The 16,809-nt window shown below is 40.9% G+C and overlaps 1 long non-coding RNA gene across 1 annotated transcript in view; it reads right to left on the reverse strand.

Annotated features, from left to right (window-relative positions):
• Positions 1 to 494: 494 nt before the first annotated feature.
• The window catches only part of LOC132508235 (uncharacterized), a 99,763-nt gene continuing 83,448 nt past the window's right edge, over positions 495 to 16,809 (reverse strand). The window contains exon 3 of the long non-coding RNA XR_009536483.1: positions 495 to 584. This is a non-coding gene — a long non-coding RNA (uncharacterized LOC132508235). The remainder of the gene's footprint in view (positions 585 to 16,809) is intronic.

Raw genomic sequence — 16,809 nt, forward strand, 5'->3', positions numbered from 1 at the left:
TATTTCCACAATATTTTTCTTTCTTCTTCAGTTAAATTTAAAACTATGAAAGGAAGGGGGCCCCTAATCCTTCCTCAGGAGCAGAAGTGATGCAGATCTTATCGGGAAGACTTTTTCCGGGCCCAGCTTAAGTTTTTGTTGGCTCAGCATTAGTGCATTTTTTCCTAAGTCTTTCCTCTTGGACCTCAGTAGACTGTTTAGCCCAGCCCTGCTATTTGTGTTTCAAATGCTTGCAGATGGTTTATATACTCCCTCCTCATCCCTGTTTAGCTGCACTGTAACATACCTAACTGTTTCATTTCTTAATCTCCCTGACCCCTACCCTGTCCATGCATGATCAATCAGTCCTCAAATAATTGTGGCTTCTGAATTTCCTATTATTTTTCAACGTTTTCCTAGCATTTGGTGAAGTGCAATTGTATTGGCTTGCTATTGCTGTGTAACAAATAACCACAATATCTTAGTGTTTACCATTAACCATTTGTTTAACTTATACATCTGTGGGTTGTCTGGGACCAGCAAGGCTGTCTGACTGGGATGGTTCATCTGAGTTGGCTCTGCTGCACATGTCTTCTGTCATCCTCCTAGGGCCAGAGGGCTAATTTAGACATGTTCTCCTCACAGCAATGGTAGAATACATAAAGGAGAGTGGAAATACACAAGGCCTCTTTAAAAAGAAGTGACACACCATCACTTCCACCTTTTTCTATTGATCAAATCATGCGGCCCAATGCAAAATCAAGTGACAGGGAAATATGCTCCATTCCTTTAGTAGGGGAACTTCAAAGTCACATGTCAAATGGCATGGATACAGGAAAAGGTGAAGAAGTAGGGCTAAAAAGTCACAATGGCCAGCTCATCTGAGCCATAACACAAGCTTCAATTTAAGATCTGATATCTTTCATTGTTCCCTTTGAGTACCACCAAATACCTGCACAGCATTGCTGATGTACATCAGAGATCATGAAGCCTTCAAGGGCTTATAGAACTTGATTTACAAAGTGCCTGGCAGAATAGAGATGGAACTTGTTTAGGAGGGAATCATTAAGTCCCTCCAGAACCAGATCAGGATGATTACTGGAGACCTGAAGAACAATCAGTGTCATTCCAAACTCAGGTGATGAAATAACAATGATAGGCAGTTTTTGTTGAGCATCTACTATGTTCTAAGCCATCTGTATCTAGCCTTTTATTGATGGCATCACCACAAGGCTGCAAGGTATTATTGTCACCACTTTCAGAGGAGGAAACTGACTCTAAAAGATCAAGGAACTTGCCCAATATTACACTGAATTTTTAATCTGAATCAAAATTTTTTAAACTGAAAAGGTTAGTTTCAAACTCATATTGGTCCTAATCCCAATAATCTATATTCTATTCAATAACTCCAATGAAATGAGGTTTAAGAATTCTGGGTTTCCCTGGTGGCGCAGTGGTTGAGAATCGGCCTGCCAATGCAGGGGACACGGGTTCGTGCCCCGGTCCGGGAAGATCCCACATGCCACGGAGCGGCTGGGCCCGTGAGCCATGGCCGCTGAGCCTACGCGTCCGGAGCCTGTGCTCCGCAACGGGAGACGCCACAACAATGAGAGGCCCGTGTACCGCAAAAAAAAAAAAAAAAAAAAAAATTCTCTTACTGTCTGTAATATATACATACAGACAGACAGACAAACTCACCATATAATTATATGAGGGGAAAAATCTCCAAGAAACGTAGTTAAATGAAAAATGCAGAACAGGTTACATAAGATACATATGCATATACATATCTTTGGTGTTTAAAAAAGGCAGTGGAGCAAAGGTAGGTAGGAAGAAAATAAAAGTCTGTGTATGTATTTGCTTATCTATTCATGAGGAAACTCTAGAACAATACACGAGAAACCAAGGACAGTGGTTACCTATGAGGAAGTGGACCAGGGACAAGAATGGGGTGGCAGAATTTCATGGCAAATCCATTAATACTTTCTGATTTTTTGAATAATGTGAATGCTAAAGCTATTCATAAAATTAAATTTAAAGAGAAATAAATAAATATTTGGCCAAGGTAGGGTGGAAGATAGGGCAGAAAGATGAGATAAGGCTTTGAGAAGTTTTGACTACAAAGCTCCATTGAAAGGGCAGAAGATTAGAAGGGCACTTAGAAATCCAAATGGCCCTCCTTCCACTATCAGACTATTATTTGAACAAGAAAATGTATCACATAGACAACCCCATCTAGAACAGTGCTAAGGGGACACTGACCTAGAGCTTTTAAAGGGAGATTCGATGTCATCCCTCTGTACTAGATGTTGACCAGTCCTGGCTGTATTTATCCCCAAACTGTAGAGCCATTTAATCTGCAGCCTTGAATACCTCTCCATCGTACTGTGGCAGATTCTCAGTTCTCTTTCTTCCTCCTATAGTATTCTTTTTGCTGATGCTCCTGTTTGAATTTTCTTTTTATTTTTTATCAGTTCCTTATAGCTCCTTGTTACCAATGCATTTGAATTATATCTCTTGAAGCAGTGATTGTTTTTACCATTTACAGGTTATTGTTAAACGTCTATTTAGTGTGGACTTTGGCTATAAAGTGGACATTTTTTTTTTTTTTTTTTTTGCGGTATGCGGGCCTCTCACTGTTGTGGCCTCTCCCGTTGCGGAGCACAGGCTCTGGACGCGCAGGCTCAGCGGCCATGGCTCACGGGCCCAGCCGCTCCGCAGCATGTGGGATCTCTCCGGACCGGGGCATGAACCCGCGACCCCTGCATCGACAGGCGGACTCTCAACCACTGCGCCACCAGGGAAGCCCAAAAGTGGACATTCTTAATGCAATATAACTTGTGTAAATAAATGTGTTTTTGTTTTAAAGCAGTCACTTCAGGAGGTTATACCCATAAAAATTTAGGTTATACTCATATAACTCCATTTGCTTTGCCATCAAGTTAGGAACATGATGATACTGACTCTTGCCAAGTTCACCCTTTAAAGCTTAGATCAGAAGTGATCTCCCTCTGACAGTTTTTCTGGAATCCTCAGGTGTTCATTCTTTATAATCCCATAGTTCTCAATCACAGCAGAGTATATTTTCCAAAAATGGTTGCAACAGTATCTCCCGTCCACATGCTATTCTTCAATAACTTTGACATTTCTTCCATCAAGAAATGGTCCATATTCCTTCTCCCTGAATCTGAGAAGGCTTGTGACTAGAGTAGAAGAGATGTTATGTGACTCACGGAGCTAAATCTTTAAAATGTGACAGTTTCTTCTTGATTCTCTTTAGAATTTACTCTTGGAGCGTAGCCATGACGCCCAAGTAGTCACAGGGAAAGGCCATGTGTAGGTGGGCAGCTGACAAGCCCAGCTAAGATCCCAGACAACAGCCAGCATCAACTACTAGACATACGAGTGAATGAGCCTTCAGACGATGCTACCCTCAGCCGTCAAGACGTGCCAAGTGACATTTACTGTCTCAGTTCAAAACTTTCATGAAACTGAGACAAGAGATCTATGCCTGCTCAGAATTCCTGACCCACCTAACAAAATGTTTGCTGTTTTATGCCACTCAGTTTAGGATGATTTGTAGTGTAGCAATAGTATCTGAAATAGATTTTGATACCTGGAAGTGGGGTGCTGCCAAAATAAAACCTAAAACGTATAGCATTGACTTTGGCACTGGTTGGTTGGTGAAAACCTATAAGGCTTTGAGGAGGTTATTGGTGAGGGATTAAAGGAACCGTTTTAAAAAATGTTACTGGAAACTGGAAGAAAGGGGACCCTTCTTATGCAGATAGAAAGTTTAGCAACATTGTCACTTATAGTAATGTAGAAACTGGGAAATATATCTAATGAACTCAATGATCAGGGTTAGGAGATTTCTAGGCAGAATTTTTTTTAATTTTTATTTTATTTTGGAGTAGAGTTGATTAACAATGCTGTGTTAGTTTCAGGTATACAGAAAAGTGATTCAGTTATGCATGTACATGTATCTATTCTTTTTCAAATTCTTTTCCCATTTAGGTTACTATAGAGTATTGAGCAGAGTTTCTTGTGCTGTGCAGTAGGTCCTTGTTGGTTATCTTTTTTTTTTCCCAAATGAGTGGTTTTGTTTATTACAACAAAGAGATAGAAATTTTCAGAGCAAGAAAAGTGGTATAACTTTTCTCCTTCTAAGTATACACCAGAGATATTACTTAGCACAAGAACACCCATCCTGCCAGAACATGTCTTCAATATACTAAGGACTGACATAAAAACAGCAAGCACCTAGGTGCATCAACATGATAAGTATAAATGCATTCAAATATACACCATTAAGATTAATGTGAAAATATAATAGCAATAGTAACAGTAAATAATATTTTCATATTACTAATAATTACTAATTAAATATTTACTGGGGGCCAAATTTTTCTGAATACTTTTATACATATTTTACTAGCCTTTTCAACTCTACTAGTAGGCAGGGATAATTAGCTTCATATGACAATTGAGAAAACACCATCAGGTTTTTTTTTAATTTTTATTGGCGTATAGTTAAGTTACAACGTGGTATTAGTTTCAGGTGTACAGCAAAGTGAATCCGTTATACATAAACATATATCCACTTTTTTTTAGATTCTTTTCCCATATAGGCCATTACAGAGTACTGAGTAAGAGTTCCTTGTGCTATACAGTAGGTCCTATTAGTTATCTATTTTAAATATAGCAGTGCATACATGTCAATACCAAATTCCCAACCCATCCCTCTCCCTGCCACTTTTCCCCTGGTAACATAAGTTCATTCTCTAAGTCTGTGAGTCTGTTTCTGTTTTGTAGATAAGTTCATTTGTATCATTTTTTTTAGATTCCACATATAAGCAATATCATATGATATTTGTCTTTCTCTGCCTGACTTACTTCACTTAGTATGGTAATCTCCAGGTCCATCCATGTTGCTGCAAATGGCATTATTTCATTCTTTTTAATGGCTGAGTAATATTCCATTGCATATATGTACTACATGTTTTTTATCCATTCATCTGTCGATGGACATTTAGGTTGCTTCCATGTCTTGGCTATTGTAAACAGTGCTGCAATAAATACTGAGGTACATGTATCCTTTTGATCCATGGTTTTCTCCAGATTTATACCCAGTAGTGGGATTGCTGGATCATATGGTAGCTCTATTTTTAGTTTCTTAAGTAACCTCCATACTGTCCTCCATAGTGGCTGTACCAATTTACATTCCTACCAACAGTGTCAGAGGGTTCCATTTTCTCTACACCCTCTGCAACATTTATTGTTTGTAGACTTTTTGATGATGACTATTCTGACTGGTGTGAGCTGATATCTTATTGTAGTTTTGATTTGCATTTCTTTGATAATTAAAGATGTTGAGCATCTTTTTATGTATCTCTTGGCCATCTGTATGTCTTCTTTGGAGAAATGTCTATCTAGGTCTTCTCCCCATTTTTTGATTGGGTTATTTGTTTTTTTGATATTGAGTCACATGAGCTGTTTGTAAATTTTGGAGATTAATCCCTTTTCAGTCGTATCATTTGCAACTCCCATTCTGTGAGTTATCTTTTCATTTGGTTTATGGCTTTCTTTGCTGTGCAAAAGCTTTTGAGTTTAATTAGGTCCCATTTGTTTATTTTTGTCTTTATTTCCATTACCCTAGGAGACGGATCAAAAAAGATATTGTTGTGGTTTATGTTATCTAGGCAGACTATTGAAAATGGCACTTGGATTCTTCTTGCTTCCAATGACAAAATGTGAGAAAATAAGAATGAAATGTTAAATATAAAGGAGCAAAGGTTCAAATATAAAATGTTTCTCATTCCCAGCCTCTCCAGCAGCAAACAACACTTAAATTAAGAAAGGACCTCAGGCCAAAGATCAAATCCAGGGTGAGACTCTAAAATCCTTTGTTCAAACCTCATAGAATATTTCAAACAGGCAACAGGACTTCTAAGGATCTTAAAGACATACTTCACAGATTCTCTCTGTTAAATAATATGGCTCCTAAGAAACATAAGGACATGGTCCCACATTAGCCTCCAGGGGAGCCTGAGGGGGGCGTGGCTTATCTCAAAGAGTTTCATGGGTATGGCTTTTGTCTAATAGAGTAAATAGAGACACAGGAAACTTGAAAAATCTTTTAAAAAAGTATATCAGATTTGACTTCAGAGGACAGAGACAGGAGGCCTTTGATTTTTGACCTACTATTGGTGGCAAATCAGCTAGAAAAACTACTCAGTGACAAACACCAGCAGTTTCTTATAGAAAAGGAAGGATAACTCAGATGGTCAAGGAACTGACAACAAGTGCCAGGTAAATTTCACAATTGCTAAGGACCAGTAACTGCTCTGTGCTACACATTTTCCCTTTTCCAAATGGGAGTGCTGTAACAGCTAGCTAATTCTTGTCCCACAAATGTGTATTGGATGGGAAGGAGGAGGGTCGATAACTTCTCTCTGGCCTTCAGAGAAACGCCACCAGAGGCACTGAACAAAAGAGCTTCATCCACACTGGATCTGATTTAAATAATGAGATCCTGGACTTCAAGCTGATGCCACATTGGGATGAGACCTGGAATTCTTGGAGAAGGGGATGAGTGTATTTTGCATGTGGGAGGAATGTGAACTATTGTGGTCAGAGGGTGGATTGTGGCAGACTATATTTTCTAACCCCACATGTTCTTACAATATGACTTTGATACCCCTCCCATTGAGAATGGTGGTATGTTCCCTCCCCTTAAATATAGGGTGGGAGTGGAGCTTATAAATGACACTGTGTGACTTCCAAAGCTAGGTTATAAAAAGCTGTGCAGCTGCAGCCTGATTCTCTTTGGGATGGTTGCTCTTGAAACCGAGACACCATGCTCTGAGGAAATTCAAGCAGTCACTTGGAGAGGCCACATGTGGGTGTTTTGGCTAAGAGCCCCAGCTGAGGTCCCAGAAGACAGCCAACATCAACCACGGGACATGTAAGTTAGCCTTCCAGCCCCCAGCTATTGAGTTTTCCCAGCCTTTCAGTCTGTCCACTTGAGGCCCAGACACCATGGAGCAAAGGTGAGCTATTGCTGCTGTACCCTTTTACAGACTCCTGACTCACAAAAATCCATGAGCATAATAAAATCATTGTTGTTTTATGTCACTAAGATTGAAATGGTAAGTTACACAGTAATAAAACCAGAACACCTATGAGGTCACTGCCAAGTGCAGTAATCAAGCCTTAGATTCAAGAGATACACTTAGATTTCAGTACCAGGATCATCCTTTGCCAGCTGTGTAACTGTGGGCAAGTCCCCTAGATAATTATTACTGCTTCATGGGTTGATTACAAGGATTTAATGGGATAACACACATAAAGTACAAGGTAAAGTATGTGACACCTACTAACACTCACTAAATGTCTGTCAGCTGTGATTACTCTTCATCCATGTCTTTTATCACTGCACTTACTGTTGAAATTATCCATTTATTTGTCTTTCACTCCTACGAGGCCATAAGCTCCATGACACTAGAAACTTTATCTTGTTTATCATGTAGGTTAATGCCTAGCTCAGCTGGCTTAGTAGACTATTTTAAATTTCAAATAATAGAAGGTGTCCAAAAGTATTTGTAAGTGGTGTTACAAAAGTGTGCAGTATCATTATATCTGATTAACTTCAGTTTCAATTCATATCCTCAGAGCACTTAATATGTGGTCAAGCATTTTCATATGTATTGTCAAAAGTCATCTTCTTAGCAATTTTATTTTCGTTTTATAAGTGAAGAAACTGGGACTCAAGTGAGTTAAGGACTAGCTCAACATCAACAACGGGAGTTCAAGTTCATCCATGCTGACCCTGCACCCCCAGCACTTCCTCAGACACCTCAGCTGACAGTGCGGAACTCTCTCATCCTCCTCTACCAGGATCCTGCCCTTCAAATTTCCCCATCATGGACAAATTTCCATCCTTGGAAATGGTCAAAAATCAGATAAAGATCACACAAGTAAATAAAGAGGATATCTATTTTTTTCTTCCAAAACCAGACATTACAATATAGTAATAAGACCAGTTTTCTTGAAAGTTCTAGAAACTCTTCCAAAATAAAAGAACAATGTTTTTAACAAATTCAGGATTAAATACCTGAAGGTGAAGAGACACACATATTTCAGTTACTGCTTTATGGCTGAACCTCCTATTTTCAGTCTTCTAAATGCTCCCTGTAACTTTTACACGTGGTCTAAAGGGAATATGAAGCTTTGGAAAGATACTTTATAATCTTTCACAGCAGCTTAGGAGGAAGGGAAAAGGCATTGAGGAAAAGGCAAGGAAAATAATTTCAACTTATTGACTCATTTCGTATTCAGTGAATGGCCTTGTTACTCCCTTAAGTGTTGAATCCTTCAAGAAAAGGATATTCAGAATATATTCTAAATGGCATTTTATGGAGGAGGGAGACTTCAAACAATTTAAGCAAGTGCTTTTTCACACTGTTTCCATGTTAAAAACTATTTATATAAAAGAAAGCCTAAATGCAAATCAAAACTACAATGAGGTATCACCTCACACCAGTCAGAATGGCCATCATCAAAAAATCTACAAACAGTAAACGCTGGAGAGGGTGTGGAGAATAGGGAACTCTCTTGCACTGTTGGTGGGAATGTAAATTGATACAGCCGCTATGGAGAACAGTATGGAGGTTCCTCAAAAAACTAAAAATAGATCTACCATATGACCCAGCAATCCCACTACTGGGCATATACCCTGAGAAAACCATAATTCAAAAAGCGTCATGTACCACAATGTTCATTGCAGCTCTATTTACAATAGCAAGGACATGGAAGCAACCTAAGTGTCCACTGACAGATGAATGGATAAAGAAGATGTGGCACATATATATACAATGGAATATTACTCAGCCATAAAAAGAAACGAAACTGAGTTGTTTGTGGTGAGGTAGATGGACCTAGAGTCTGTCATACAGAGTGAAGTAAGTCAGAAAAACAAATACCGTATGCTAACGTATATATATGGAATCTTAAAAAAAGTGGTTATGACAAACTTAGGGGCAGGACAGGAAAAAAGATGCAGACGTAGAGAATGGACTTGAGGACGTGGGGAGGGGGAAGGGTAAGCTGGGACAAAATGAGAGAGTAGCATTGACATATATACACTACCAAATGTCAAATAGATAGCTAGTGGGAAGCAGCCGCATAGCACAGGGAGATCAGCTCGGTGCTTTGTGACCACCTAGAGGGGTGGGATAGGGAGGGTGGGAGGGAGCCGCAAGAGGGAGGGGATATGGGGATATATGTACACATATAGCTGATTCACTTTGTTGTACAGCAGAAACTAACATAACATTGTAAAGCGATTATAATCCGATAAAGATGTTTATATATATATATATATATGCAAAAAAAAGAAGAAAGCCTAAATATATTTTCAGTACTTTGAAGAAAAATATTATAAGTATGAAAAGGCTGGGTTTCAAACTTCCAAAAAAGCAATCCCTTCTCTCAGATAAAATGAATTTAACGAGAAAATTTCTGTTTTTAAAGTGTTAGCATCCTGATAATTTTGAAAAGCTAGAAATGGAATTTTTCACTAGAATTTACTCACTATTCTTTGGTTTGTTAAACAAATATTTCGAGCATGCATGCTAATGGTAGGTACAAGCCTAGTTGCTGGAAATAAAATGATGCGTCCCAGAAACATCACCTCTGCCCTCAGAGCACTTACAGTGTAAGAGAAGAGATAAACCTTGCAGTAATTGCCAAATGTGATAAGTGCTAAGAAGGAAAACTAGAGGTGGCAATGGACCATAAAGCAGCAGAATGCATTCTAAGCCATGGAAGGATCTGGAAGGCTTCTCCAAAGGTGACATTTGAACCCAGATCAGGATGGGGTATTAGTTTCCTGCGGCTGTCGTAACCAAACTCCACAAACCAGGTGGCTTAAAACAATAGAAGTTTATTCTTTCACAGTTCTGGAGGCTAGAAGCCCAAAATTAAGGTGTCGGCATGGCCCTGTTCCCTCCGAGATTCTTCCTAGCTTCTGGTGGTGGCCAGATGGATGAATCCTTGGTGTACCTGGGCTTGCAGCTGCCTCACTCCAGTATCTGCCTCTATTGGCACATGGTATTTCTCCCTGTGTGTCTCACAAGACCTTCTTTTATGGACACCAGTCATATTGGACCAAGGGCCCACCCTACTGCCGTATGACCTCATCTTAAATAGTTACATCTGCAATGACCCTATTTCCAAATAAGATCACATTCAGAGGTACTGGAGATCAGAACTTCAACACACCTATTTGCGGGACACAATTCAACCCTTAACAGTTGGTTAGGAGCTAACTAGGAGACAACAAGAGAGGCACAGGTGAGAGCCTGTCAAAAGTCCTATAGCAGGAAGGAGGGTGATATTGGGGGACCAGAAAGAAGGCAAGGTGACAGTACCCCACGGTCACACTTCTTCTCAGCTTATCTGTGTGTGATGATCTTTTCTCCTGACAGCTCATCAAAACTGTGATAATGGTTACCTTGCTCAGAATCCAGAGAGTAAGATATAAACCTGACATTTCTCTATGTTTCTGAGATCCTCATGAGAAAAAAACTCCCTAAGGATGAAACACAGAGGTTTTCTGAATAATATTTCTCTCACTAGCATTGACTGAAACATGATTTTAAATAGTTTTCCCTTCATACCTTCAGGTCCTGGGGGATCTCACATGTAGCTTGAAGTCTCCGAATAAATTACTAAACCAAGTCTCATTAAAAACAAAATAAAACCAAACAAAAAAACACCTTGATGTTCTCTTTCATGATACAAAATAAGCTAGTTCCCAGAAGACTGTAACTGAATGAACATCCACCCTAATTTTTAAGACCAACCCACATCCTGATTCTGTGGTCATTCACTTCTTTGAATCCAGATCAACTCCAAAACCAATTGTAAGACCACAAATCAAGATGCAATGCCTGGTTAGGCGATTCCCATAAACCCATTGTCTACTTACAACATTTAAAGTTGCAACAGATCCCCAAGGATAGGGAAATTAGATAGTTTATGCTGGACTAATAAACCGGGCTGGAGTATCAGAAAAGTAGTGGGCCACAGAGTACCTAAGAGCTGGATCCAATTCTGGGATATTGTCCCTGGGCGAAGTGGGTGGGTACATATGTGTGTAAGCATTTTGCTGTTCTCCAGACCACAGTTGACTTTGGAACAGGTTCTTCTAAGAAGTTACATGGGACACTGAGAGCACCATGTATACTCAGGTCAACTTTTCCTGGAATATTCAACACAAGTCGTTTGAAACCCATCCTGCAATGTATTTGTCTCCCATTCACAAACTTTATTCAGCTTCCGGGAGTGCGGGCCCAAAAGTAGCACAAAGGTTAGTTATTGACACGAAGTCCAAAACTGAATTCCTCCTGACTGTGTCAAGCACTGTTTGACTGAAATTACAGGACCTAATTGTTTGTAACTCAATTCCCCTTTCTTTAATTGGGCATAATGTGTGCCCTGTGTACTTCACAGGGTTACTGAAAGGACTGAACGGCTTAATTATGGGGAAACACTTTGAAAATGGTAAAGGGCCATGCACACTTAAGATCTAGCGACTGGTTCCATTGCCTCCAAGCATCTCTCTGAAATCAGTTCTTCCCTCCCTCGCAGTCACCAGTCGCCCTGCAGACACACACACACACACACACACACACACACACACACACACACACACACACACACACACACACACACACACACACACACACACACACACACACACACACACACACACACACACACACACACACGCCAGATCAGAGGAGGCCGAGCATCTCTGTGGGTCCCCCATAGGCTCCTTCCTGCTCCCAAATCCACTCTCTTCCACCATCAGGTGTTCTCACTCACAGCTGTATATTTCAGCCCAGTGGTTGTCAACATGAGAATTACTGAGGTAATTTTTTGAATTAGCAATGCCTGGGCCCCAGCCCAAAAGCTTCGATTGAATTGGTCTGGGCTATCAGTAATTTACAGTTTTTAACGCACTCCTAGTGATTCTAATGGGCAGCCGTGGTATTTTTTTTCATTACTGTTTTAGAGGCTCACAAACAAAAATCACAATAATAATAAATACTTATTGGGCACTTCCAATATGCCAGGCACTGTGATAGGTATTTAATGCATCATCTCATTCAGTCCTTACAACCGCCCTCTGAAATAAGTTTTTACTCTCCCCCTCCACAAGGAGAAACTGAAGCTCCTACAGCTTACTCCCCAACACCAAGCTCCTAAGTGAGGGGCAGGATGCAGACTCCACTCTGTCTGCACCAGAACCCAGGCTAGGCTGTCCACCAGGACCCTCCACTGTTCTCCACTGAAGCCATGTAGTTAGTAAATGAGCTTGGAGGAACCCTGGAAAATCTGCCTTTAATTGGGGAAAGAGGAAAGGGGAAGAAATTTGTCATGCCAAATGAATCTTAAAATAGACGCAGACAACACAGAGAATGGACTTGAGGACATGGGGAGGGGGAAGGGTAAGCTGGGACGAAGTGAGAGAGTGGCATGGACATATATACAGTACCAAATGTAAAATAGATAGCTAGTGGGAAGCAGCCACATAGCACAGGGAGATCAGCACGGTGCTTTGTGTCCACCTAGAGGGGTGGGATAAGGAGGGTGGGAGGGAGACGCAAGAGGGAGGGGATATGGGGATATATGTACACATATAGCGGATTCACTTTGTTATACAGAAACTAACACAACACTGCAAAGCAGTTATACTCCAATAAAGATGTTTAAAAAATTAAAACTAAAAAAAAACTCAAAGGGTTTCTGATGCAACATTGTTAGAGCATTTTTCTTTCTCGTGTTTCAAATGTACGGTTGACCCTGGAATATATGAAAATTTGGGGGTTCATTTAATTTTACATTGATTTCCATAAAGCAGTATTATCTCACTCTCAGATTTCAGAGTCCAAAGAAAAGCATAAATGATGAGGTTTAGGGGAGGGAAAGGGTCCGGGTACTGCTAAACCTTTCCCAGTTAAGAGAGATACCCCTTTCTTTCTCTTTCCCCTACCTCCCCACAAGCCACAGTAATGTGTAATAAGCTTAGACCATCCATAGCTGTAGGATCTCTTTCTTCTGTGTATCGTTAGAACAAAGCCCATTCTCATGAAAATACTGAGGTTCTGTGGTTTTCTAATTGTGCTCACAGAACACTGGGGGTTCTGCAGGCCCTCCTGGGTGAAGAGGGGGAGATAACTTGTAGGAAAAGAAGTATGGCTGAGCTGGGGATCCTGGGGGCTCTTCATCACCACTTTACCAGAGCAACTCAACTTTTATTCAACTTCACATAACCTTGGATTTGAAGAATGTACTGTTGCTCTGTTGAAAAGAAAGTCTGGAAACCACTATTCTAGTTAATAGTCGTGACTCAGACCCTACCTAAATTACCAATGTTGAAAGAATTGGATTACAACAAAATGTACTTCACCCTAAACCTGTACTGAGCCAATGTAGATGATTCAGGAAGTACCGCAAGGTCTTATCATGGAAGTGGTGGTTAATAGAAGGATGGTGGGCTTCCCTGGTGGCGCAGTGGTTAAGAATCCGCCTGCCAATGCAGGGGACACGGGTTCGAGCCCTGCTCTGGGAAGATCCCACATGCCGCGGAGCAACTAAGCCCGTGCACCACAACTACTGAGCCTGAGCTGTAGAGTCTGTGAGCCACAACTACTGTGCCCACGTGCCACAACTACTGAAGCCCACGCGCCTAGAGCCCATGCTCCGCAACAAGAGAAGCCACCGCAATGAGAAGCCCGCACACCACAACAAAGAGTAGCCCCCGCTCACCGCAACTAGAGAAAGCCAGCGCGCGGCAACAAAAGACCCAACTCAGCCAAAAATAAATAAATAGATAGATAAATAAATAAAATTTAAAAGTTAAAAAAAAATAGAAGGATGGTAACAGCATTTATCACTCTTGGCTCTCCCAATACGTTATATGTACACATAATAAATGCTCCAAGCTATCTTTTTTATTTATTTTTTTTATTGAAGTATAGTTAATTTACAATATTGGGTTAGTTTCAGGTGTACAGCAAAGTGATTTGGTTATACATATACATGTATATATCTATATTTCTCTTTTTCAATTCTTTTCCATTATACTTTATTACAAGATCAAAGTCACTCCTAATAGAAGTTGAGGTGCTGTTTAGCAACCACTGTCAAAGAATGAGGAAGCCTCATCCTTTCCCCAGGGTTCAGAGGCCTCGTGCAGCCTTCCTGTCCTCGGCAGACGTAGCAGCAGCAGCTGCCCCAGGCCAGCCGGGGTCAGCAGCCCAGGTGGCTACTTTGGAGCAGGCTGTACACACCATTTTGCCAAATGGCATTGCACAATTTTTTCCCCTGATGTTTAAAGTGGGACTGTTTGTTAGTAGTATTTTTAAATAACATTTATGCCATTTTCTGATTATAAAAGTAGTATTTTGAAAGGTAATTGACTTCAGACTATTTCTGCTTGCTGCTCAGATCTCTGAGGCCAAGAATGACAAAATCTGGCTTCTAATTAAAAGTGGGGAGAAGGAAAAATTATAGGGAGAAAAACTATTTCAATGAACTGACCTGCAGCAAAAAAAAAAAAAAAAATTCTTTGTTTGTTTACATGGGTGAGATTAAGCTGTGTGGATGCCACAAATATTTTCACTTCAGTAAAAACTTCCAAAGAACATTTTTTTATGGCTGTATGCTACAGTGTATCTTATAGGCGTGCTGGCCTTTCTTTAATCATTCTCTTATTGTTGACTTTTTTTTTTTGCGGTACACGGGCCTCTCACTGTTGTGGCCTCTCCCGTTGCGGAGCACAGGCTCCGGACGCGCAGGCTCAGCGGCCATGGCTCACGGGCCCAGCCGCTCCGCAGCATGTGGGATCTTCCCGAACCGGGGCACGAACGCGTGTCCCCTGCATCAGCAGGCAGACTCTCAACCACTGCGCCACCAGGGAAGCCCCTTATTGTTGACTTTTAAGATGATTTCCACTTTTGAGTTATGATAAATAACATTGTGTGAACATCTTTGAGCATTATTGTGGCCTGCACAGAAGATTATTTCCTCTGTATAAGTCACAGTAAGCAGAAATAGCAGAGTTTTTCAAACTATATTTTTTTTTAATATATTTATTTATTTTGGTTGCGTTGGGTCTTCATTGCTGCACGCGGGCTTTCTCTAGTTGCAGGGAGCGGGGGCTACTCTTCATTGCGGTACGCAGGCTTATTGCAGTGGCTTCTCTTGTTGCAGAGCACAGGCTCTAGACGCGTGGGCTCAGTAGTCGTAGCTTGCGGGCTCTAGAGCACAGGCTCCGTAGTTGTGGCGCACGGGCTTAGTTGCTCCGCAGCATGTGGGATCTTCCCGGACCAGGGCTCGAACCTGTGTCCCCTGCATTGGCAGGCAGATTCTTAACCACTGCGCCACCAGGGAAGTCCCTTTCACATTAAATTTTAATGAGATGCTCCTTTCTGGTCTTCCCCTTCCTTTCACTATTCCATGTTCTTTTTTTTTTTAATTAATTAATTTATTTGTTTTTATCTTTGGCTGTGTTGGGTCTTCGTTGCTGTGTGCGGGCTTTCTCTAGTTGCAGTGAGCGGGGGCTACTCTTCATTACAGTGTGCAGGCTTCTCACTGCAGTGGCTTCTCTTGTTGCGGAGTACGGGCTCTAGGCACACAGGCTTCAGTATCCCCTGCATTGGCAAGCTGATTCTTAACTACTATGCCACCAGGGAAGCCCTAGTCCATGTTCATTTATTCTTTGTGACCTTTCTTTACATGGTGCCTTTAGCAATTTCTGTATATGCCTCTGGGTTTCTGTCCTATTTTCTTTTCAAAGATTCTTCTGGGGATTCTATTTTCATTCAGCTGTTTCAGTTGTCCCGGCTGTCAGATTTGAGCTCTTAATCAGGGACAGTGCTCTCAGAGCTGACGCAATCTCTTACCATCTTACATCCTATTATACCTTAGAAGCTATTCCCCAGGATCTTTCAGTACATAACTTGGATCTTACATTCTCCTCTGTTTCTAATACTCCTGCGTTTTCAAAGCGTATATTGAAATGGGTAGAAAACAGGCTTTATAACACAAACCTGCACTTTCTGAACTCTACCTCTTTCCCTGGGAAATCCCTTATGCTTAGAAAGTATGGCTTTGTATAATTCTTTTAAATCAGAGTTTCACTGGGGAATGTGGCAGAGTTGCTGAAATTTGCACTCATTAGCATCCAAGTTGTAGTTAAACACCTTTCTATATTCAGTGCTTGAGTAAAATAGGCCGAGAGATTTTACCAGCCATCTCCCTATGGCTAAATTAAATGAAGGCAGATTTCAAAGTCTTTGGAAACACAAAGAGATTTCAAATATATCCAAGTGTCTTCATTTCTTAATGATTTCACACTTTACTTTGGCACTTTCAGGCTCTGAAAAAAATCAGCTCAGGGGTTGTTTGTCTGTTTTCAAATCTCTGATTTAAAGGTCGGCATCTTCTGGAAAGCTCCCGAGGGCATAGCAGGCCCCAATACTGCATGGCTGCCAACATTCCCACCACGGCTTCCCCACCCCATTCCGCCTTCTGTCAAAGCACGGGGCTTACTAACTCCACCATTAGTTTCTCTGCTCTGCCATGGAAACTGAATAAAGAGTCCTCCCCATGCATGAACATATCTGATAAGATTACACAGAGCATCCCACCAGGAGAAACTGGGGTGATTTAAAATGCAGTCTTTCTCTCCCTGCTACAAACTCTACAGCATCCATTTTAATGAGAAAATGAATCTGACCAGGGCTGAAATGTGAC

Source organism: Lagenorhynchus albirostris, chromosome 17 (assembly GCF_949774975.1).
Source record: "Lagenorhynchus albirostris chromosome 17, mLagAlb1.1, whole genome shotgun sequence".
NCBI lineage: Eukaryota > Metazoa > Chordata > Mammalia > Artiodactyla > Delphinidae > Lagenorhynchus > Lagenorhynchus albirostris.